Below are 24,942 nucleotides of genomic sequence, written 5' to 3'. Positions count from 1 at the left end.
GTACCTGAAAATGAGTGGTATTCTTTGCAACATATTATGAAATGATGATATATTTAATTTCATATGGAGAACAATATTGCTCAAAAAAAATGCAGCTACACTGTACGCATGCGATAAGAAGTCGCACAGGCAGGACGAACAGTGGTTCTCAAATTGCTCAGGCGGGAAGTACCTGGAACTCAGGGTCGTCTTCTCAGAATAGCATAACTATTGATAGATTTTTAATACCATGTGAACTGAGGACAGTGTTACTTAAAGATAATATGAGTATATAGAGAGAGTATAAAATCACTTGCATGAGCACACAGCTTCAAAACTGAAAAAATCTGTTGTTTCCAAATATTTCAAATGAAAGTCATTGATTGCTTGTTCATATGTTTTTCATCTGCTAGTCCAACTACCCATAAAATTAAAAGAAAGAAAGAAAGAGAGAAAGAAAGAAGGAAAAAGACAGACAAGACAAGACTATGGGTAAAGAGTTCTAAATTGAGAAGAAAATGTCTACTCAGTATGTCTTTGGGGGGGAATTCAGAAAAGCCAGGCCATGACCCCATTTCAGCGGCCTAGAACTCCAGTCACACAGGGGAAGCACTCCTATTGCATGGTATCTTGATCTGAAAACCATCAATCTAAACTGAACCCTTTACTATTCAGATGAGGAAACTGGTCTAGAAAAGCCATAACTTGCCTAAGGTCATACGAATAATTGGTGACAGACTTGGGAGATCTTGTTTCAACTCCTAATCCTGTGCTTTTTCCAAGTTAGTGTGGATCTAATCAAACCACCCACTGCTATCAGGTGGTTTCTTTAAGCAGGTGCTAGAGGAAGACTCCAAATCAGAGGATTTTTGGAAAATCTGGAAAGGCTCCGCCATAGGGCACCCAGCCTCCAGTTGAACAACTCTCTTCACCTTGCAGGCAAATTTGGTATATTGAGCACAGTGTTAAACGGCACTCAAGCACTCCCTCACCACCTGTATCACAGAGAATTCACTGGAGGAAAACGGAGAAATCTCCATGGGAAGGGCACCATCTACGGGACAGACAACACGAGATAGTCCTATAACAAACACAGAAGAATAGATCAGCTGGATGGAAGCATCAGTTCATATGTGAAGAAGTAGAGAGACCCAAATCCAACCCCAATAACCCCCGTGATCTTGCCCCTTCCAGAAAATGTTGGCCAACTCTTGTCCTAAAAAGTTGAAATGTTCCAATGCATGGTATTTTCATCAGAAAGGCAAATCAGGGGCGCCTGGGTGGTTCAGTCAATTAAGCCCTTGACTCTTGGTTTTAGTTCAGGTCATGATCTCAGGGTCATGAGACTGAGCTCTGCAGCTGAGCAGAGTCTGCTTGTCCCTCTCCTCCTGCCCCCCCCTCAAATAATAGGTAAATTAAATCTTAAAAAAAAAGAAAGGCAAATCAATTTTATCTCATGCTTTGATTCTGGTCATTTGAGAAGTACCTTACTGTTGAGGAAGTTTCTGGAACTGTAAGTACCTGGAAGACTTTGTTGCTTTCGATTAGTGAGGTACATGTGTGTAGGAGGGGTAGTCCATGAGCACATACTGTCCATCTGCTAACCACACTTCAGGTCATCAGGAAAGACCATGGCGTTATTTACAGTGCACATTTTCTTCAGGCTACTTCCTGCACACTTCCTAAAACTGTTCTTAGCTGTGGTCACCAAGTGGTTATCATGTTTTTTCATACCGTGTCTTGTTCTTGGTTGCACATGACTGTTAATGCTCAAATAATTGTGCTCTCATTCAATTTACTTACAGTCCTACTAGTTAAATAATTTAGAGCAAGTTAGTGAACCTTCTAAGCTTAGCTTGCTCATCTGTAAAATGGGCACAATTATAAAGTCTACTTAATAGGGTTGAAGGAAGAATTAGACGAATTAATCCATGTAAAGCACCGGTTGCAGGATTGGCCACTGAACAATAAATTGTAACTGCCATCATTATTATGTATAACTATTATCCCCCTTTTACACACGAGGAAAACCAGGCTGAGTGATTTATTGAAGGTCACACTCTAGTTAATAACAGAATTAGAATTGGAACTACATGTTTAACAGGGTGATCACTACACTAGCAGGTGATTACTGGGTAGTGAAAGTGAAGGTAGTTTTAATTTTCTTCTCTGTGCTGTAGAGGAGACATATAGTACTTCTGTAATCAGACAGTTATATATTTTACATATGCTATATCAAAAGTTAAAAAATTAAAACGTGGAAATTACTACTCCTTCCTGCCCCAACTGAAGCCCTTTAGATGCTGTGTCTCTACTAGCTTCTTTCCAGCCCTTCATGTTACTGACTGCTCTCCACCTCACTGCATTTCCCTTCCGCCCAACAACACTAACCTTCTCTAGAGTGACTGAAAATGTGCAAAGTATTGTCACAAATATTATCTCACTGAATCCTTAAAGCAATATTTGGGGCTCCCGTTATTAGTGCTAGGAGGATGCCCATTTTATAGATGGACAAATTAGGCTTACAGAAATCCAAGGTCACTGTGTATCCCTGCTGCCACCACCACCCTACATATAGTCTGATTTCTGCTTAAAACCTGGGTTATGTGTCCCTGTATCACCTGGCCCTCTGCCAGGTGTGTGCTGAGGCTCTACTGTCCCATCTTTTTCTAGAGCAGACCCTTCATTTCTCTGCTGGGACTTGAGATCCGCAGGTCTTCACTCCTATCTCAGATTCACAGCCCTGTGACTACTCAGCCCTGACTTGAATACATAGACTGTCTTGAGCTATGTCAAATATGGAAATCTCTTTCACCTAAACATTGTTCTTCCTTGTGAAAACATTAACTAGCCTTCCGGGATTATTAGCTTTGATGTATGACACACTTTGTGCGAGTTTTTGTTAGAGCGAAATAAGAAAATACTTCGGAAAAAGGTGAACACTAAACACATATCAGACAACATTATTATGTTATTTGTGTGTAAACATATCCTCACTTTGTAGCCATCCAGACAGGAGCAGGTTAAATGGGCACTTCACGCCCTGATGCAACTTTTATGGAAAGAATGTTAATACATATTCAATGCTATAAAAAAACATTAATACTCTTTGATCCAGCAGTTCCACTCCTAGGAATTATTTATATCCTCTAGATGATAATAAATCATATGAACAAAGGTTTATGTGCGAAGATGTTCATCACTGTTATTTGTAACAGCTGAAAATTATAAGCAACTTATATGCAAAACAATGCTATTAAATAAAATATGGCACATTTGTGTGATGGAATACTATGTAGCCATTAAAATCGTGTTATAGGAGACAATTTAATAGTAAGGGAATTTTTCATCATTTATTATTAAATGAGAAAGCTTACAAAACAATACTTGAAATGTGTTCCCGATTTTATTTGGTTTCTATGGGCATAGGAAATAGATTGGAAGAATAAAGACTAAAAGGTTAACTCTGGGTGGTCCTAAATGATGATATTATGACCAATTTGAATTACTTATTTGTCCTTTTTTATTTTATCATTTTTTATAATAAATGTTACTTTGTAATCAGAAGAAGATATGTATAAAAAGAAAAATAGAGCAAAGATGGAAAAAAGGCTATCCATTTAGTTTATCCCTCAAGACTAATTTTAGATGAAACTGCTTTCCTAAAGTACCTCTAGAAATAATTCTTATACATGTTCAGAGAGAAAAATTTACTTTCACAATAGCCCATAGCATTAGCAACATTTCATTGGATCTAAAATGCAGGAAGAAAAGAGCCAGAGTTATCAAAATTCAATTTTTTTTTAAATTCTTTTTTTTTTAAAGATTTTATTTATTTATTTGACAGAAATCACAAGTAGGCAGAGAGGCAGGCAGAGAGAGGGGAGGAAGCAGGCTCCCTGCTGAGCAGAAAGCCCGATGTGGGGCTCGAACCCAGGACCTGGGATCATGACCTGAGCTGAAGGCAGCGGCTTAACCCACTGAGCCACCCAGGCGCCCCCAAAATTCAATTTTATGTCATTTTTCATTTGATAGCTGCACAGCTGTGATATGAAATGATGCCTTTCACATGAGTTTTTAAAGACGTGAAAATCAGGCTGACCGGGTCTTTTGTCACCTGTTACTCTATATCCTTCGCCAATTATTGCTCAGCTTTTACATTACAGAGACGCCCCACTCCCACCCCAGACTGTGTGGAAGAGACTGTTACTGCACTGTTTTGGAAAAATTACCTCCTTGTAACATATTAATCTCCTTTTTTGTTATGTCTTGTTGTAAAAAGAAGTTTAATGTAATGCCTACTTACACTCTGTACTCCTTTGTCCTTGCGCTTTCCAGATGTTTTCCCCTGGCCATTGAATATTGTTTGTTATTTTTTCAAGATTTTATTTATCTGAGAGACAGCAAGAGAGAGAAAGCACGAGCAGCGATGGGGGGAGGGATGAGGGTAAACCAGGCTCCCCTCTGAAGGGATCCTGAGGCAGGGCTCTGTCCCAGGACCCCAAAGATCATGACCTGAGCCAAAGGCAGACGCTTAACAGACTGAGCCATCCAGACGCCCTGAGTATTTGTGTTTTTTATTAATTAACTGCAGATATAGTCATCTTCCAAATGTAATTGAGATTCATCCTCATCCGTCCATTTGTGTTATTCTTCTAATCTCTATTATGTGTCATGTGCTAAATTCCTCTTCTAGCTCATTAATAATGTTGTCAAACAAGGCTAGCCTTGGTACCAACCACACCTTTAGACAACTCCCTGTATTTCACACATAGTCCTTTGGCATTGCTGAAATTTACATTCCTGGAGCCCATTTCCAACACCTGTGACAGTAGTCTTAGTCCAGCCAGAGTGAATTAATTTCATAAGCGATTCCATGAGACACGACAGAAAAGAAATTTCAGTAGTAGAGCTTTATATAATTTTCACTGTATTCCATTTTCCATTGGTTTTGTAATTTCCCCCCAAATGGTTTAGTTTAAATGAACCCTGACCCTGGCGTGGCTAAAGTCAAACACGTTATCCAGCTTCCCAAACCTCTGAGACCTCCTCATTCCGAGTTCCCTTTTCTATGGGCATAGGAAATAGATTGTCACCATCAGTCACCAAATCATGTAAGACACTATCTCTGACTATCCTCTTTTTTGGATCCTGTCCAAAGTCACCACATCTTACCCTCTTTGCCTCTGCCCCATATGGAGATTTTGCTAAATGCTGGTCTCTCTACATTGCCCTGCCTCGCTGTCCTCACCTGCAATATCGGAATCAGTCGTCAAGATTCCTGACTTTATTTACCCTGGGACACCTTCCCAAGTCACCCTCTGTTCTTGCTTTGCGGCTTCCACCCCATCTCCAATCACGCCCTGTGTGTGGTCCCCAGACTTCAGATACTGTCCTGTGAACTCACACAATAAAACGGCATAACTGTGCAGAATTCAGAATGACAGATAATGCTCAAATCAAATCCACTTGACTTCGTCTCCATCAAAATGCTTCTAACAATACAAAAGAAATGAGGCCTGAAAGACTAGACTCGGGACAAGACAACTGTCTCCCTCACCATTCTGCTTCTTGCTCTGCACTTCCTGCTATGGATGAAAAGAGTTACATCTTACACCAATAGCGATCACAGTCTTGGGGTGAATGGCTCTGGCCCCGTTGATTTCCTATCTTCCTATAGACCTCTAGAGAAGTTGTGAGTTCAAAGGCCCTCCCTCCTTTTATGGCTGAAAGTAACATTCTGATTAAACAGATCAATTAGCAAGTAAGTTTATTTTTTAATTGATCCCTAAATCTGAGCCCAACATTCCATTGTAAATGCTAGGGTAGTATTTTTCAAATTGTGAGTTGAGATCCATAAGGAAATCAATTTAGGGCCATAAAATCCATTTTGTGGGTCACAAGTAGCATTTTTTTAAAGAAAATGCAATAGAACAGAATAAAATAGAAAACATCAGAGCACATTATATATGTACATACTGGATCCCAAAGTAAAATGTATTTTTCCTGTGGGTGGCAGTAAAAAATATTCAATAATTCTGTGTTGCAGGGTACAAGTATAAATGTTTCTTGCTGCTAATATGTTTGAAATCTGAGCAGACTAAAGCTTGTACAGATGAGACAGGGAAAAATTCTATGACCACATGTAAATTCAACTCTCTTTTACAGGTTTTGTAGATGGATGAGGATTGAATGGTTAGGGATTTTTGATAGGTGAGTTGGTACCATGCTTGGTGCAACTGAAAGGTGAGCAAAATTTGGATTCTATGCAGGGAGCGAATATTTTATACAACAACCATCAAGTCAGCCAGTGATTTAATGGAGCAGATAAGACATTTACAGAAAGACTCCCAAACAAGATTTGCTAAAATTGATTATATGAGTAAGTGACTTTTATGCATGTGTTGTAATAAAACTTGACCATCCTGCCCCCTCACCAATTAGCCAACTCACTTTTGCCCTAAATCTCAGCTTAGATCTACTTCCCTTACTCAGATGCTCCCCACCCCCGTCCCCATAATTTCCCATGCTATCCATGGTCTGATGTCATGCTTCACACACAGCATTGCTATCCCACATGCATTCTATGCCCTTACTTGATTGTTGACTCCACAATGAGAGCTATTAAACCCATGGCTTTCCCTATCCCTGAGTCTAGCAGAGGGCCAGACTGAGTCAGCACTCCATAAATACTGGTTGAACAAATAATATACAAAATGACTCTGTTTTTTTTTTTTTCCTGAATGTTACTAATTGTTTTGCATTTAATAATAATACTGTTGGGGAACTGGGAGTAAGGTGGTGAAGAAGGATTTTCCCTCTGTTAGTCTGCATTATCTGAAAATTTTCTATAAGCAGGTAATATTTTATAATTTAAAAACAGTAATAGTATTTTGTTTCAAACAACCTGATTGGACTGGAGAAGAGAAAAAAGCTGATAGAAATCCACCCATGGAGACTTCCTTCTACCCTTGTGAAAGGTTCCCCTTGGAGAGCAACTATCCCACTGTTTCAGGCACTTCTCCCTACTACCTCTTTCCAGTGGATGTCTGGTAGTCTATGCTTTTAAAATTACATTTAAAAATTCTTAACCCTGAGGGGTGCCTGAGTGGCTCAGTCAGTTAAGTGTCTGCCTTCAGCTCAGGTCATGATCTCAGGGTCATGGGATCGAGTCCCACATCGGGGTTTCTGCTCAGCAGGGAGTCTGCTTCTCCCACTTCCTCTGCTGCTAGTCCCCTTGCTTGTGCTCTCTCATTCTCTGTCAAATAAATAAATAACATCTTTTAAAAAGAGAGAAAAAAATTCTTCACCCTGAGAAGAATTGATTTGTCTTCTCCTTGCACTTGAGGGATACATTTGTGTAAACTGGAATATAAATTATCAATGGTGAAATTAAAATCACCATACAACTCTGAAATAACAGATTAAAAAGTAACCAAATTGAGCCATTTAATGGAATAATAAGAAAATAAGATAAGATATTTCCCACTTTGCAGCAGTGGCTTTCTTTTACATCCATTTTTGGGGTCCAAAGCCCTTTTAAAAAGTAGATGTAAGCTCTCCAGGAAAAAAAAAATGTATGTAAAGACATACTCAATTCTGAATATAATTTCACGGAAATCCCTGAAAACAGCCTGAATGTCAGAATAAGGACTTCAGCTTTCCAATTTACATGGTATTGTTCACATAGATAATCTCACTTGATCCATATAAACTTCCCATGGTTAGGTCAGGCCAGTTATCAGCGTTACAAATGGGGAAACCAGGCCTTTTAAGTGATTTAAAATGATTTCTCCCCCTCCACACAGCTGGTAGCAGAACCCAAACAAGATTACAGATTTATATTATAATTTCATATCTTTTTCCCTAAAGATATTTGATTCAAACTCATGTAAATAAAAACATTTACAGAATGCCCTTCATAGCCATATTTTGCAGGAATTTCATATGTACATTTCCCTAATGTGAAGACAATGAAGTGGTCAGAGTACGGCATCATAATCCATTTCCTCCTCGAGCTTGACCGTGTGCACAATGCCTGCTCTCAAAGCCCCCGCCAGCTTGGCAAGCCAGAGCAGGAGAGAAAACTGCAGGTCTACCACATGGCAGGCCAGCATCCTCTCTACAGGCCAACAGGCCATTCTGCTAATGGGCTTTTGTATTTTGTAATTAAATAAAGAAGCCATGTAATGCATGCTTATTTCTTCACTTGATGGAATTCTGGTCTCTTGAGCAACTTAAGGTATGTATGCCATAAATATGCTGCCAGTGTATTTAAAATGCTTGTAGGTTTTCATGGGTGGGGAAGGGTTTGTTTTTCTTTGGGAAAAAATCTAGGAAATTTGAGGAAAAGGCTTCTAGTAATATTCGTGATTTTTTTTTTAAAGATTTTTTTTGTTGTTGTTTATTTGACGGAGAGAGAGATCACAAGTAGGCAGAGAGGCAGGCAGAGAGAGAGGAAGGGAAGCAGGCTCCCTGCTGAGCAGATAGCCCGATGTGGGGCTCGATCCCAGGACTCCGGGATCATGACCTGAGCTGAAGGCAGAGGCTTTAACCCACTGAGCCACCCAGGCGCCCCATATTCATGATTTTTAAGTAAAGGAATAGCACGTGCAGTTCTTTGGTCTCCCTTGATTTCTGCTTTGACAGTTCCTGATGTGAGTACCAGTATCACTGCATCATTATGACTGATGATCATTTGTGGAATAAACAAAAAACAGTGTCCCAGGATGCACCACTTCCAGAAGATCTTCTGTCTCCGGGGCCAGTTGCCACATTGCAAACATGACAACAGATGAATTGATGATAGCATCTGCTTAATCTGGCTTTTGTCCACATGTCACAACTGTAATGTCGTTAATTGAGAATTTTTTTATTTGCTCTAGTCTAGTTTCTTCATTTCCTAACCTCTAAACTAGGTTTAATTTAATCAACGTTGACTGAAAAGCTGTCAGTTCTAATGGTGCTGCATTTTTTCTTAATCATTGATGTTTAAGAAACATGCAAACCAAACATTGTCTTAATCTAAAATAGATAGATTTCCTGACAGTGCATTAATATAACACAATTGGGTCTGATATTTTTTAAAAATTAAGAACTTGCTCCTGATGGGATTGTTCAAAGTACCTAGGAGGTGACTGATAAACATCAACTAATACTCCTTAGATACCTTTGTCTGCTAATGGGCAAAGTTGATAAAATAATAAAATTATGATTTATCCAGGACATTCATTTAATTTATGAAATAATTAGTTAAGCTAATATTTCATTTGAGTCAAAATAATTTTTAATCCTAGAGGCAAAATAATTCAGTAAGAAATTATTCTTATCTTTTCACTGGTAAATTTAGTGAAAATTAGGAGTCCTACTAAGGGAAAATAGGCAGTCTATCTACACTAGAAGAAAAATCATTGGCCTATTAAAAAATTAGCAAGCTGCTTTTAAGTTAGATTATTCTATAGTTCAGACAGAGATAGCTCACTGCCTCTATCCTCCAATACTTATTTATGCCAAACAGAGTTCCAAATTAATTACGTTTATTCTTTGGATGGTTTTTAAGTGGCAGTACTTGCATCTCTATTTGAGACTATTATTATCAAAGTGGTACATCATCTGTCAATTAATACCTAAATACAATTTAAAATACAATTTGGGGTGCCGGGGTGGCTCAGTCAGTTGAGCATCGAATTTTTGGTTCTGTCTCTGGTCATGATGTCAGGGTCATGGAATTGAGCCCCAAGTTGGGCCCTGTGCTCAGCACGGGGTCTGCTTGAGATTCTCTCCCCCCTCCTCACTCATGCACTCTCTTAAATAAATAAATAAATCTTAAAAATACGATTAATGTCTCAATCATAATCAATATGATTATTATAGTCTCTTATTTTAAAATACACGCTCAAGATTAAGAATAATGTCTTATTCATGTTCATGGATATCACCAAGCTCAGCCTTCTAGCACACATTAGGTATCCAATAAAAATTTGACCGTGTGTGTAAGGATGCATTCTACATACGGTTGCACTGCTCTCTACAGGACAGTGAGAGTCCATACGTGCATGGCCAATATTGCCCTCTAGTGGTTAGCATGCCTAGGTGAGTCTCATTACTCAGGATTCCACCTGAGGTTCCTCCTAGAACGTTCTTTCCTGTGAATCATATGTGACAGACAGCTGAGATTTTTTTTTTTTTTTTGGACAGGGCAATATCCTCTGAATATTATAACAGAAACCTAAATAAAGTATGTAGGATATGATTTGAAGGGAGCGAATTGGTTATATTAATCTTTGTAATTAGTATCTGTGTCCTTTGACAGTAATCCCATACTTTGTGCAAAGACTAATCAGATTGAATCGAGGTGATTCAAAGGAGTTTGTGAGGCGCATGGCAAGGGTGCTTAAAAAATATCTGTTGGAGCCACCGAAAGCTTCATATATGTTAACACTGACTTTACTGATATAGCTTACAAATTAGCATTGTCACGGTATGAGAGCAACTCAGTCTAGAGCCCTCTCTGCTTTCTTTCTCTTTGTTCTTAGGGTAGAAGGGAGAAGAATCCCTTTCATCTTTCCATTATCCCTTCACTCATGACCATTTATGAGCATTGCACTCAAGTGATCATTTCTCCACACAACTCCCAGAAAGGAGCTATAGGGTGTTTCTGGAATCAGAGGACGATGATTGACCTGAATAGAGGGCTAACCATGAACCCTTAAAAAAGGGTAGAAATGTAATTTCTGCCATAAGTCTGCTTTCCTATCTTGCCAGGAGAGCTAGGCATTTCCCCTCCCTTCTTCCCAGTATCTATCCTCCCCCCACCCCCGCTCCCCCCCCATACACACACCCTGGCACACAAATCCACAAGGGATAACCCAGCTGAGATTTACCTGCACTGATCCTACCCACCACTGGCATGGCGGGAGAAGGGACTGAATTCATGCCTTTCAGTTTAGCATTTGCTTTCTGAAGAGTCAGGACGAAACCGAAGTTATTCCCTATTCAAAAATTAAAAGGTGAAAGAAAGGGCAAAGGCATAGTATTGGCATTAATAAAACTAAGAGTGCTCGCACATGTACAGGGTACAATACTATTAACAACATTGGCAAGAATTTGGCACGGAGATTGTCCCTGGCAACTATTTTGTGCCCTCCAGCTGCACTAGGCATAACTCAGGGGAATCTAATTTGCATTACTCAGCATTAGACCTGGAAAGACCCAGCTCATCCATCAATGGTCCAGACACCAGCAGCATTTGAGGTGTAATTTGAAGTTGATTAACATTTGCTGTCTAGGACTATAAGGCTATTTTCTCTTTATACAAAGAATCTGCACCTGTCTATTGCAGGCAGGGCCAATCATGGGTAAAACTACACACTAATTTGTTTAGAGTCTAGACTTCTAGAGCAATAATGCTCTCTTTGGTCACTCTTTGTTCCCCATGATGAGAAACCATGAGGAGAGGCCTGGTCAACCCAGGCTTCCAGATGGGCCCCAAATGTTGATGCCGTGCTTTGTGCTTGACGTGTCTTCACTTCCTGCCTCGCTGTCCACTCCTTCTCTTACTTTCCCTGCTCCGTTCACTAATACACTTCCATCATATTATGTATTCCAGTTTTCAAGGACCCTTTCACCATTCAGTGATAAATAACAGTGATGCAGTAATCAAATTAACTTTATTATTATTATAGAAGTACTTTCTGCAGGGCCACACAATCCTCTACCTCAAGCAAGAGGTCCACAGCTGCATGAGACCCTTACAGGTTAAATGGAAGTTGCAGGTAAAACTTCATGGGGTAGATACTTTTCAGCAAATAAACCTCTGGCATCTCTCAAATTATCCCTAGTTTTACCCCCACTTAACTATGCAAAGACCTGTGGCCACTTATAACAGAAATCCAAGAAAAGATTCTCCTTGAAATTCCATTAGGTATAAGCCATATCAAAATACAGACCACAATCTAAATGTGGCATTACTGTGCACACAGAGTTGCTAACACTTTTGTAAGTCAGAAGATGGTAAGTGCTGGAGAGGATGTCGAACTTGATCACATACACTGTAGTATAAAGTTGTACTGCCATTCTGGTTGGAGTATAAAGTCATACCGCCATTTTGGTTGGCAGGATCTACTAAAGGCCAGCATTGTATATCCAGTAGCTCCACTCCCAGGTAGAGACCTCACACAAATGTCTATTTATGCTCACCTAAAGATACCTACTATACTGTTGAGAACAGCACTCATTATGATATACCCAAACTGAAACTGCCAACATGGCTATTGACGACAGTAGAAGGGATCAAGTGTTGTATGTATACACAGGGCAGTTCTAGAACGGCAACTAGAGTGAATGAACTCAAGCTACGTGTAGTAATTCGGGTAGATCTCAAAGACAATGTTAGAAGAAAAAAAGAGGATACAAGATATGATTCTATTTATACAAAAGCATAATAACAGGTAAAACTACATTATGTTGTTAAAAAGCAAGATAGTGGTTACCTGAGTGGGGGGGAAACTTGCTCAAGAAGCGCAAGAGGGCACGAGAGGGGCTTCTGTGGTGCTGGTTCTATTGTCTCTTCATGAGTGTGTCCTTCTGTGAAAATGTATCAAGTGATACACTTGAGATAACATGGGTCTTTTTCTGTGTGTATTACACTCCAATCAAAACTGTAAGCCTCAATCGACTTATTGAATCCTCTAAAGGATTAGGGATATAACCCCATGCAGAATTTCATTTAATTCCACTATGAGACTGTCCTTGGTAAATTTTTCTGGAATCATCATTCTATTTATGGACAGTAATTAACCAACTGATCAGATTTCCCAGGATAATTCTAATTTCAAATATTTTGTTCTTGGTCCTGTATGTTCTAAGTTGGGGTCCAGAAAACACAGTTCCTGTAATTATCCTTACAGTCCCAGTGGACCCTATTATGAATATTAACGATCCTAAATCTAACAATTTAAACTATTTTTCTGGAATATTTTCAAGTCTGTTCCCATACGTTTGTTTTTATAAGACAGAATCATTCAAGTATTTTTTCCCTCTGACCTTATTCTCTATTGTGATGATCTAAACAAAGAAAAGCCTGCAAAATGACAATGAAATGTCTTAAGAAGAAATACAAAATGTTCCTGGATCAAAGCTACTAACAGTTAAAGTGGTAATATCATGCATCTTGCCAAAACAATTAACAGCTAATCATGTCTGGTGATCTGTGAGTTGTCAATGGGAGTTACGAAAATGATGAATAAAAGTGACAGATAAAAACCAAAGCCAGTGTATCAGTGTGCTAAACACAAGACTTGATGTTATCCTCACACCTGGCCAGGTTGAACTTTCTCCAGTCAAATTAACCCACAACCGTATCATTTCACTCTCTTTAATACCGTCTTCACTCCATCCTGTCCAGAAAGAAACATAACTACAAGGATACAATTTTTCAGTAACTACTGAGCTCTACAGGCATTGCCTGAGACAAATGCCTTTATGTTTATCTGAGCGAGTTGAAGCGAGGGTTATGCCCTCTGACCAGTTGTACCCTCTGTATTACTGACATCAGCCTCTGTAGCTCCTTACTAGAGCAGAGATTCCCAAACTTTAACGTACATAGCACTCACTTAGAGATCATTAAAGGGCATATTCCAATTCAGGAGGTCTGTTTCGGGGGGGGCTCTGGATTCTGCATTTCCTATGCAAGGCCTTGAATTTTTGGGAGGAATCACTCCAATCAAGTTATTACATCTAATTTACAGGCAGGATCTCAGAAATGCAAGATAGTATTCTAAACAAGAAACCACAGACGCAAGTGTTGTGATCTAGAAGGGCTCTCAAGTCCGGAGGCCATGTGGGTGAATGGTGGGATGTTTTAATTATTAGAAGAACTCCCAGCAAAATCAAACAGAATCATCATCCTGGGGGAGACCCTTCAGAGCGAACGTGGTCCTTGTGACGCGAGAACACATTAAAATGGTTTGTGCATTTTGTGCTTAATTTTGGACCCAGAGATTAAAGCATAGATAGAGAAGCTAAAAAGATACACAGGACTTGTATAATGAGGAAGATTTAATGCTACTATGTCCCAGACTAAATCAATAACTGGCAACCTAACTGGGCGAGATATTGAGACAACATGATTTGCTTTTCCATTTCTTCACTTTAATGCATTCTCTTGCTATTGGATAATTCCAGCCTTACAGATTTTATTTTAACAGCTCCCCAAGACAAAACTCCATTTCAGAAGATAATATGTATGTTGAATAACTTGGATACCTGAAACCTAAAATCACATCTTTCTGCGGGTAATTAAAACGGCTTTTAAAAAACCTTTCTCCTTATTGGTTACCTTAACAAAACATCCTGCTCTATAACATACAGTGTTTGAATCTGCTAGACCTGACCGATAACCGTGTTAATGTGTTCATGGTGGGTATTCGGCAAAGAAATTAGAAGACATTAGTTAAATGATCAAGCCAGTCACGGGGGGCTCCAGGGAACACTGATAAAGTGGTAGTCATTGGCAACCTCCTCTACTCTGCCTAATACCCAGTTTTTAATCTTTTCTTTGGCACTTTTCTTTTACTGTTGCTAAATTAGAAAACAAATAAATGATGGCAAAAGGCACATGAACCCTGTACCCACCCCGTGTTCCAAGGCCCTGTCACTGTTTTCCTCCTGCAACTTTCAGTCCGTTTGATGTTTATCTTCACCTCTCTGTTTTCATCTCTCTCTCTCTCTCTCTCTCTCTCTCTCTCAAATTACTCAGGTGGGTAAATGCCCTCAAATTGTGCCAGGAAACTGCCAAAGCCAAGACTGTCATCTTAGAAAACCGACAGCTACACAGTAATCAAAACAAGCCAATCACGTATTGACCTATTTATGATCTTCTTTCCCTTTTACTCTCTAAGCACCATTGAAAGACTGAGATTTAAAAACACACACACACACACACACAAACAAAACCAAAAAACCATGTATCGCTAAAACTACTGGTACCATCACACAAGCCAGAAGATTCGTTTTTGGTCAACATAAAATTTACTCCTTTCCTTAACACCATGGACGTAGATATTGGCTGACTGGTCTCGACAGGTGTAGGATCGCATGGTGGTTATGAGTACCTGGTAAATTGCTGGGGTTCGACTCTCAGCTCTGGCGCTACCAAAAGCCGGGCATTGGACACACCGCTGTGTGTTCTTCTGCTCTGATGTCCCTGTTAGTAAAACTGGGGTGCGGGACACCTGGGTGGCTCAGTGGGTTGGAGCCTCTGCCTTTGGCTCTCATGATCCAGGGTCCTGGGATCAAGCCCCGAGTCAGGCTCTCTGCTCAGCTGGGAGCCTGCTTCCCTTCCTCTCTCTCTGCCTGCCTCTCTGCCTACTTGTGATCTCTGTCCGTCAAATAAATAAATTTTTAAAAATCTTAAAAAAAAAAAGAAAAAAAAACTGGGGTGATGGCAGTGTCTATCCCACGGGGATGTCATCAGCATGAGTGACTAGGCCATTTGGGACGGCTGCAAGCACATGAAAGAGGCATTGCCACTGGCCTCCAAGTTGGAGATGTCTTCGGGAAATATTTTGTACAAGGTTGCCTAAATCAAGGATAGGCATAGCCATACTTAATAAGAAACTGCATTAATAATAGTTTTTATTGTTGGGGAAAATACTAGAGGAAAAAAAAAAGGAAAAAAAAAAAGCTAGAGAAATGGTCTGGATCTGAGAAGGACTTAAAGGAGCAAAACTGGGAGGTCTATATAAAGTTCTCTGAAGGGGAGGGACAGGATGAACAGAGATGGAGTGCCTGGAGTGGAAGGTCTGTTTACCCCATTGCCTCTTCCTCCTCTTGTTGCCCCCAAACTATCATAGACCTCCTCCAGACTAGAAGCATGAGTCCATCTCTTCAGCCTGGTGTCTAGGGATAACTTGAGACAGGAATCTGGAGATCAGTTGTTTGCATAGAGAAGTAAAAAACCAAACCAAACCAAAACAATATCCTATGGTCTAAGACCAGTATGGCTGAAGTAATAACCAAAGGCAGACCTGTAGCATCACTAATGTTTTCACTAGGGCCCTGCCCGGGAAGGGAGTTTCTCTGCTTGCGAACACTTCTCTACCACCTATAAGGATGATGGTAATAATCCCACATTGTTATGTATACTCCACAAGCTTTATTTTATTTAATCTTTCCATCAACGATATGAGGAATATAATTTTTGATCTCTGTCATAAATAAACTAAGAAATATTAAATTTGTTGTCAAATGGCATATCAGATATAGAGTGAAGATTTTTTAAAACTTATTTTTATTTATTTATTTATTCGAGAGAGAGAGAGAGAGGCAGAGGGAGAAGCAGGCTCCCTGCTGAGCAGGGAGCCCAATTTGGGACTCAATCCTAGGACCCTGGGATTATGACTGAGCTGAAGGCAGCCGCTTAACCGACTGAGCCACCCAGGTGCCCTAGAATGAAGGTTTTTGAACCAGGTCTTCCACAAGGATTCCTTCACTCTACAAAATTCCATGGGTTAAGCTTAAATGTCATCTTTTTTGTAAAGACTTGCATACACCTCCAAAGATGTTATCCACTTTCCTGACCCTCATATACTTTGTACATTCCTTCTCTGGGACACTTATAAGACTGAATCATAATTACTGGGGGATAGGACTATGAATAACTCAATGGTAGAAATGTCTTTTTTTTTTTTTTTTGGTCATCCAACACTTAGAACAAAATACATGCTTAGTAACTGTTGGTTGAATGAATTAATGAATAGGTGAAACATAAAAAGAAAAAAGACAACTCTCCCTGCAACCTTTTCCTATGAGTTAATGCTGTCTTACTGGTTCATTTTAGACTCTATAAGAACACTCTGTAGGCAAATGACACCTTGCCAATAAATCAAAATGTATGTTTATAGAGAGGCTGTATTATGTAATGGTTAGAAATCCAACCTCCATCTCTAATTAGCTTTGTGATTTGGGGGAAATTTACATAATTTTTCCAGATTCATTTATTATTTCCAGTATTCAGTAAAGAATACTTCAGTTTCTTTACCCGTAAAGCATAGATAATAATAATACCTACATTTTAGGGTTATTGAGGAATAAAGAAGCTAACATAAGTGCAATCCATATGCCAGTTGGGGTCACCGAGCCCCATAAGATGAAAGGACATTGGCCTGAAGCCCTGTTCAAGCACTTTGGAAAGTCCAATGCTTTCGGCATGCATTTTGAACAATCCCAGAGAACTTACTTTGGTCTATTCCTGTTTGCACAGGAAGTTTAAAGTTTGGACCTTCTAAGCATCTGGGGAGGAATGAAGGACAGGGTGGCAGTCATTTAGAAAGTCTTGACTCTACCAGTCTCTGTGGCAATAGGGGATGACTGATGGGCTGTGACTGTAGCTGCCTCCTTCCCACTAAGCCTCTGAAGGTTAGCAGGGCTGATGGACTCTGAATGTGCAGTAATAATTATTTCGAATTGCATAAGACTTTACTGACTGGGAAGGAATTGCCTCTTTATAACATGTAAGGGTAGTTTTAAACTTTGAGAAATGTACTACTTTGAAACAAATTTTTTTTAAAAAGCATTATTTATGACAGTGGTGGACTAGTTGAGTGCCTACACTTGAATGTAGTCAACACAGTGGTTCTCATGCTTATTCAAGTGGCAGAACACCTGGAAGTAAGGTGCTTATTATAAAACACCAGAAAATTGTGATTTAGTTATTTATAATAAATGTATAATTTAGAACTAAAGCAGATACTATTTAACATGAGCTTTTAATATAAGCAAGTAGCACCAGGTGGCAAGGGTTTGACAAACTTAAAATGAAGACTATTATGTCCATTAGCTTAATTTGCTATTACCTCAAATGGTAAAAGACTTCTATTATTCAACTGGAGGGAACAAGTAGATCTAGCGGGTGGAACACTGTGGCTTCAAAAGTTCTTGGTTTGGGGCCTTGATTTTCAGTTACATCAGCAAATGACTGACACAGGTTATTCCATAGCATAGAATTAATCACTCATTCATCCCTTTGTCAAAAAGTGCCATATGGGTGCCATGCATGGTGTAGGGACGACACCATGAGAACTATGAACAGGTTACAGGACCCTGATCTTCAGGAGTCTATAGTTTAGGACAAAGGGAGACATTTTTCAACAATATGTGATGAGGTCTAGAATATGGGTAGTCAAGGGAGCAAGAGGAAGGGCATTTAATACAACTTAACGGTGGGAGGAAGAGAGGAATAGAAAAAGCTTCCTATAGGAGATGATGGCCAAGCTGACAACTTACAGAATATCGTATTTCTTGTTATTGGTCCATCAGTAGGGGAATGGATAAATAAAATGTGGCATGTCTGATAAAGACTCCAAACGAGTCTTATAGAATAAATTAACTCGAGGAAACAAACTAGATCTCCGGGTGTAAATAAATCTCAAAAATGATCCTGAATGAGAAAGCAAAGCTATAGAATGATATGTACTTCAAGGTGCCATTTAAATAAATGTAAAAACATACTACACACCTTAGTTTAGGGGTACGTACTTATGCAGTAAAGGTAGAGAAGCATTCATTATAAATTAGCTACATTCCAAAATCATGAGCATGCTTACCTAGCGGAAAGGAGGAGAATAGGACCAGATAAAAAGAGGCTCCTGTTGTATCTGTATTTTACTTTTAAAAAATGAATGAAGGGACTACTATAAAAACATTAACATTTATCCATTGTGGGTGATGGGTCTAATGACATGGGTTACATTAATTTCTGAATGCTCAAGCATTGAAAAGGTAATTTTTCCCCTAATTTTAAAACAGGACCCCAGAAATCAAATTTAGCATCAATGCTAGGAAACAGCTTACTTGCAAGGGAGAAATTAAGTCTCATATAAATTACTATCAGAAGTAATTTTAGTTTACAGTACTTTTGTTGCTGACACATCAAAAAATGTTTTTAATTTGTCTATATAATCTAGCAGCTCTTCATATCTTTATGTAAGAAACACAAAATATATGGTTCCAACACTGAAACTGATAAACTGGAATTTCATCCCTTTTTCCTGAGACCCCTGGGATAAGACTTAAGGGAAAGAATAAGTCAGGGGAAACCCACAGGCTGCAGAATCCACGGGAGGTCATGACCTCTGAGTAGCAGTCCCCATACTTAATACTCAGGGAACCTTTAGGGTCTAGCAACCCTTCCCATTCCAAATTTTGGCAGAAAAAGAAACCCTGACAATCACAATCAAATATGCAAGGGGAGGAAGAAGGAGAGACGATGATGTAAACATCTATTTTAGCAATAAAGAATGGATGTTTGAGCCACCAACAGAGGTCTAAAAATCTCTTTGTATGTGGGGAAATTATAGGGTAAAACTCTGTTGATAGAAACATATATCAACACACACACCATAGAGTTAGCTGAACAAATGACAGCAAATGAAAATGATTAGGATGCCGCAAAACAAACAGTAAAAATGAAAAATTAATGAAATAATGAAAAAGCTAGGATATCGGCTGGTGAAAACCATGAAAAGCTCCAGTCAACACTGACGATACATACATACATAGTGTGCATCCTTCCGGAAACTGGTAGGAATTCCTAACACGTCACAGAGAAGAAGCCAAATTATTGCACCTCTGCCAGACGTATTAGTAAAATGTGAAACTAGCCTTCAGCAAGCGCTAATAATTTGCTTATTTTGGTTTATGGCTGCCAAATATGAAGCTATGAATCCCGTCCGTGATAGTCTGATGCCAGAAGTTATACTACTTTCAGATCCTAGCTCTAAATCCCTACCCACAGGGCGCTGAGAGGCTCAGGATCATTAGAGGAGGGGGGGCTCACTCTATGCTGAAGGTCCAAGGACAGGCTGGACCGATGCAGGGTGGAAACTTGGGGAAGAGCCTTCAGGTCTTTGGTTCATCATTGGCGCTGCCTTGTTTTACACTAAGGCAGCCTTAGTCCGTTTTTTAACAAAAGCAGGTGTCTCCAGTCCTGCGGGCCAAACCTAGCCTCATGCATTTCCTCGCCACAGACCAAATCCGACCTCAGCTTTGCTGGACTCCCATCCCTCTAAAGCCCTCCTTTTCTTAGGTTCTGTCTTCTCCCAGTCCAATCAATTCTGCCTTTCCAACTCCCAGCAGCCTGCATCAATCCCTTGAATGGTCCTGAAGTGAGCAGTCCCTTTACTCTAAGAATGAGGTAGCATACACAGTGCTAGAAACTTCAGAATCGTATGGGAAAACTGCTTTTCCTGGGCCAGAGGGTCTGGGAAGCATACGCTATATTCTTCTTGGGTTCATCTTCAGGAAAAAACCCAAAAAGTCAAAAAAAAAAAAAAAGAAGCACACACACCAAAAAAAACCACAAAAAAACCAAAAAAAAACAAAAAACACCTGATTTTTTTTCCTTAATAGTTCACTTTTACCATATTTTAATACTCCTTAATTAAAATTTGTCAATAAGGAGCCCTTATTCATAAATATAAGTAAAAGTTGATGGAAACATGTGGTATTGCATGTAAGGACTTAAAGAAACTACTTTTTCCCCCTCTTTTTGAGGTCTATGTTGAGATCACCCTTGGGCTGAAGACAATAGTTGGAGGAAGAATGAGCTAGCAGGGCAGAGGAACATATAGGCTGCTTGCTTCCCTCCCCTGTAATTTCCCCTCTATCAGCTAGGGGTATTGGCTGGATATGTCCTCCAGGGACTGGGCCAGGACAGCCAGGCTCCTCCTCTGCCCCAGCTCAGATTGTCGTCTCCCTGCTTTCCCAAGATGCAAAACCTTCACCTCACTCCCACACTACATCCTCTTCTGGATTCCTGCTCTCAATCCCCTCTGATTAGGAGTAGGGTCAGGGCCTCGAGGCCATTTCAGAGCAGAGGTCTCTGTTTTGAGGACTAGAAGAGATGCGCCGGATTCAGCAGGAGTGGTAATCAGATCCTGAGGGTAGATATAGAGCAATCCAAAGCCAACATCAGTGTGTTAATTTTCAGCAAGTGCTGGTGAATTATGAATTAGGATTTCATATTCACCTAATTCATATTTTTGGACTCATATGTACCAAAGAAATTGCTGAGAGTAGCAAAGAGTGGATCTAGCAGGAGGAAGCTATGGGATTGACATTAGGAAGAATTCTAATAAGCCCAGTTGAGCTCAGGTGAGCCAACTGCTTCAGATGCTGGAAATGTACAAACACAGGTAGGGAGATGATGTGCTCACATCAGCCTGGAGGAGTTATGGACAGCTGTTCTTGTCTGCAAAGCATTCATTTTCTTTCCTGGTAATAGCAAAGACTCTGATTTTCATTTTCTTCGCTATCCTTTCCTTATTCTCTGTTCATAAAGTTAAGGTAGGACTGTCCCCTGGTTATAGGAATTAACAGATAATTCAGGTGGGGCTATTCAAGGCATCTGTCCATCTACTCACAGTAAGGCTTCCAGTTGAGTACATAACCCAAGTTTGTTTAGTCAGATTAAATCCTGTGACTTCTGCTGAAATTATTAGGGGACTTTTTTTTCCTCTCAAGTAGTTTCTAAGCTACTAGGGTTACCATAAGAAAAGAGCCCACCTGAGAATAAAGTCAAAATAGAGGAAAACAAAACAAGGAGAGATTAATTCCTGATGACATTTTTTTGTTCGCTTCTGGATACAGCTATGCCTGAAAACAACATTGCCACTGTATTTTTCAGATAAGACAATCAATCAGTTCCCTGTATTTGCTTAAGCCAGTTTGAGAGGTATGTCTGTCCATAATAACAAGTATAGTATAGATGATGTTAAAGTGTCAGATAAATTGGGCTGGATGAGATGATTCTAAGATTCAGTGAGAAATCTTACGAAGTTGATAGTCTCCCCTACAATAAAGGCCACTATAACATTTCACAAATCAGGAGGTTCCCTGTGTCCTGTAAGTATCCTCTTTCCTCTATGATCTTTGTTCCCTATATCTTCTTCAGAACCTTCAGATGAACCCAGCTCAGGTCCAGGGGATATGTAGCATGTGAGATTTCTAATTTTAATTTTTATATTTCTTTTCTTTTTTTTTAAAGATTTTATTTATTTATTTGATAGACAGAGATCAGAAGTAGGCAGAGAGGCAGGCAGGGGGTGGGGGAAGCAGGCTCCCTGCCGAGCAGAGAACCCAATGAGGGGCTCGATCCCAGGACCCTGGGACCATGACTTGAGCCGAAGGCAGAGCCTTTAACCCACTGAGCCACCCAGGTGCCCCTAATTTTATATTTCTTTAGTCATCTCAGTAAGATTCTAGAGGGAGAAAGATTAATGTTCAGGTTTACTGAACCACTATGAAATCCTAATTCATAACTGTTTCACATCCGTCAGTATCTATTCTAGAAAAACTATCAGTTTGCCTATTATTTTGGCAAAAATGACAATTTGCAAATAACCCTCCAAACAGGAGTGAGCCATAAGTTATGCTGAGTTTTATAATTTCCACAGTGTTTTCACATGTATTAACTCATTTGTACTTTTTAAAGGCATAATTGACATATTACATAGGTTTCAGGTATACAACTTAATGATTCAGTATCTGTATATGTTGTGGAAATAATCACCACAGTAAGTATAGCCAACACCTGTCATTTGCACTTTTGTTTATTCATTTATTTAACAAATACTTACTGAGTCCCACCCAGTGGCCAAGTTCTAAGGATGAACAGAGTGACACACAAGAGAGATTTGGCCCCTGTCGTCATGAAATAGGTAACTGAGTATGACATCTAAATTTGAAGGCTGACATTTTATTTTTGAAAATTTGAAGGTTAAGGGAACCAGGATCTCCTGACTCCCTCAGTCTCCATGATTTAGAACTGAAACTGTACTCTCCAAGAGCCTGGGAAAATTTTAGAAAATGTCACTTAAGTGGATAGGTATATTCAGGATCTGTCCAGTTATCAGTCAGTATCCTGCTCGTGAGACCAGTAATCTTGGGATGAGGTAGGAAAGTAAGTAGCTGCCTATTTAGTATAAGGTAGACAGATTAATAGCTGAAGAGCTGGGGATAATTTTAACAGTTCCCTAAACCAATATTCTGGTTTTCCAAATTAGACAACTAAACGTCCAAGAAGGTAAATGGTCGAAGGCCATATAATTAGTTGATGGCAGATTTCAGACTAGAGCGCAAAGCTGCTCAAACCACAGGCTAAAACTACTTCCACAGAGTACAAGACCCTCGAGGGCCTACCCCATCTACCTCTCCAGCTTCTTCTTCCATCGCTCTCCTGCTCAGCCCTATGCTCTAGCCAAACTGCATAGAGTACTTTGCCAGGAGGTTTGATTTCATCTTCCTCCCCGTCACCCAGGGCAACTTTCAGAAAGGCTCTTATTTGCAGGAAACAGAAGCTCACTCATGTCACCTCTAGAAATAAGGACCTTAGTATTCATAGACAAGGGAACAGAAATCCAGGGGGAAAAGGAAGTTCAGAAAAAGTGGAAGTTGGAAGTAAGCTTTGCATCTGGGGCAAATACAGGTGTCTCATCAAGAGCTTGTGAAGTTTGACTCAAATATACCATCAGTAACAAGATGACTCAGCTCCATCTCCTCCCTACCCACTAACGACAGACCTCTTTGCACTCTACTCATGTGGCTGATTCTTAATTTAAGCTCACCTGGCAGCCCAAATCATTGTTCTTCCTGCTTTTCTCTATAATATGACCTCTCAGCCATGGTTCCAATGCTAACTGCATCATTCTCTCAGTGGGCCCCCATTTTTTAGAAACAGGTCTGCTGTATGTTCTAGGCTAGCAACAGAGTTCAGAAAACTCTGTTTCTCTACTTGTCCTTGGCTACTAGTAGTTTCAACTACTAACACCCCCACAGCTCAGCCTTTCACATTTGTAAGAATCTGGTTTCTGACACTGCTTCAATCATTCTAGCACTAGAGGTTCTATGGAACAGAATATCAGACTCAATGAGTTCTCACAAATTTTTTTTCATTTCCATAAAAGTAATAATTGTGTATAAATTTAAAAATCGGAAAATACAAAGTAGTATAAAGGAGATAATAAAGCACATGACTCAAAATGCTTGACAATAGCAAACAGATAAATCCATATTCACACAATGGAATATTACACTACCATGGAAAATTAATTGCTAAAGATATGCAAGGTCATAGAAACAGGCCCATGATGTGTTATTGAATAAAATAAGCATGTGTAATATGATATCAGCTTTGTTCAACATTCAAATCAAATCTCTCTGTGTCTGTGTGTGTGTGTGTGTGTGTGTGTGTATGCACAGTGACTTACTGTCATTTTGATAGGCAAAATAGCATCATATTAATTAAATTTGCATCCATTTAATTCCTAGTGAGGTTAAGCATATTTTATTGTCCACATGCAGCTCTTTTGTGAATCCCTGTTCACATTCTTTGCTGCTTTTTTATTGGGGTACTTGTTTGTCTTTTACTTATTGATTTGTAAGAACTTGTTAGAAGTTAAACATATGAGAAGTAAAACTATCTCTTTTTGCAGGTAACATGACTGTGTATATAGAAATCTTAAGGTATTACTCGAAAGCCATTTGAACTTATAACAGGTTCAGCAAAATGTGTGTACAAGATTGTTATTAAAAATCAGTCATATTCTTATGCAATGATAATAAGCAATCCAAAAGGAAATAAAAGATTAATAATTCCATTCAAAGCAGCATCAAAAATTAACATTTAGGAATAAACCTAACAAAAGAAGTGCAAGACTTGTACTCTGAAATCTACAAAAAATTTTAAAAATATGTAAGTAAATGAAAAGATATCCCATGTTCATGATTGATATATTTAATGTTGTTTAGATGGTAGTACTCCCGATATTGATCTACAGATTCAATATAATGCCTATCAAAATCCCAGCTACAGAAATTAATAAACTGATCCTAAAATTCATATGGAGGCTCAAGAGATCCAGAGTAACCAAAACAACCTTTAAAAGGAAGAAAAAGTTAGAGGAC

Source organism: Lutra lutra, chromosome 13, assembly GCF_902655055.1.
Source record: "Lutra lutra chromosome 13, mLutLut1.2, whole genome shotgun sequence".
Classification (NCBI taxonomy): domain Eukaryota; kingdom Metazoa; phylum Chordata; class Mammalia; order Carnivora; family Mustelidae; genus Lutra; species Lutra lutra.
The sequence above is the reverse complement of the archived record's forward strand: the minus strand, read 5'-3'. Positions refer to the sequence as shown.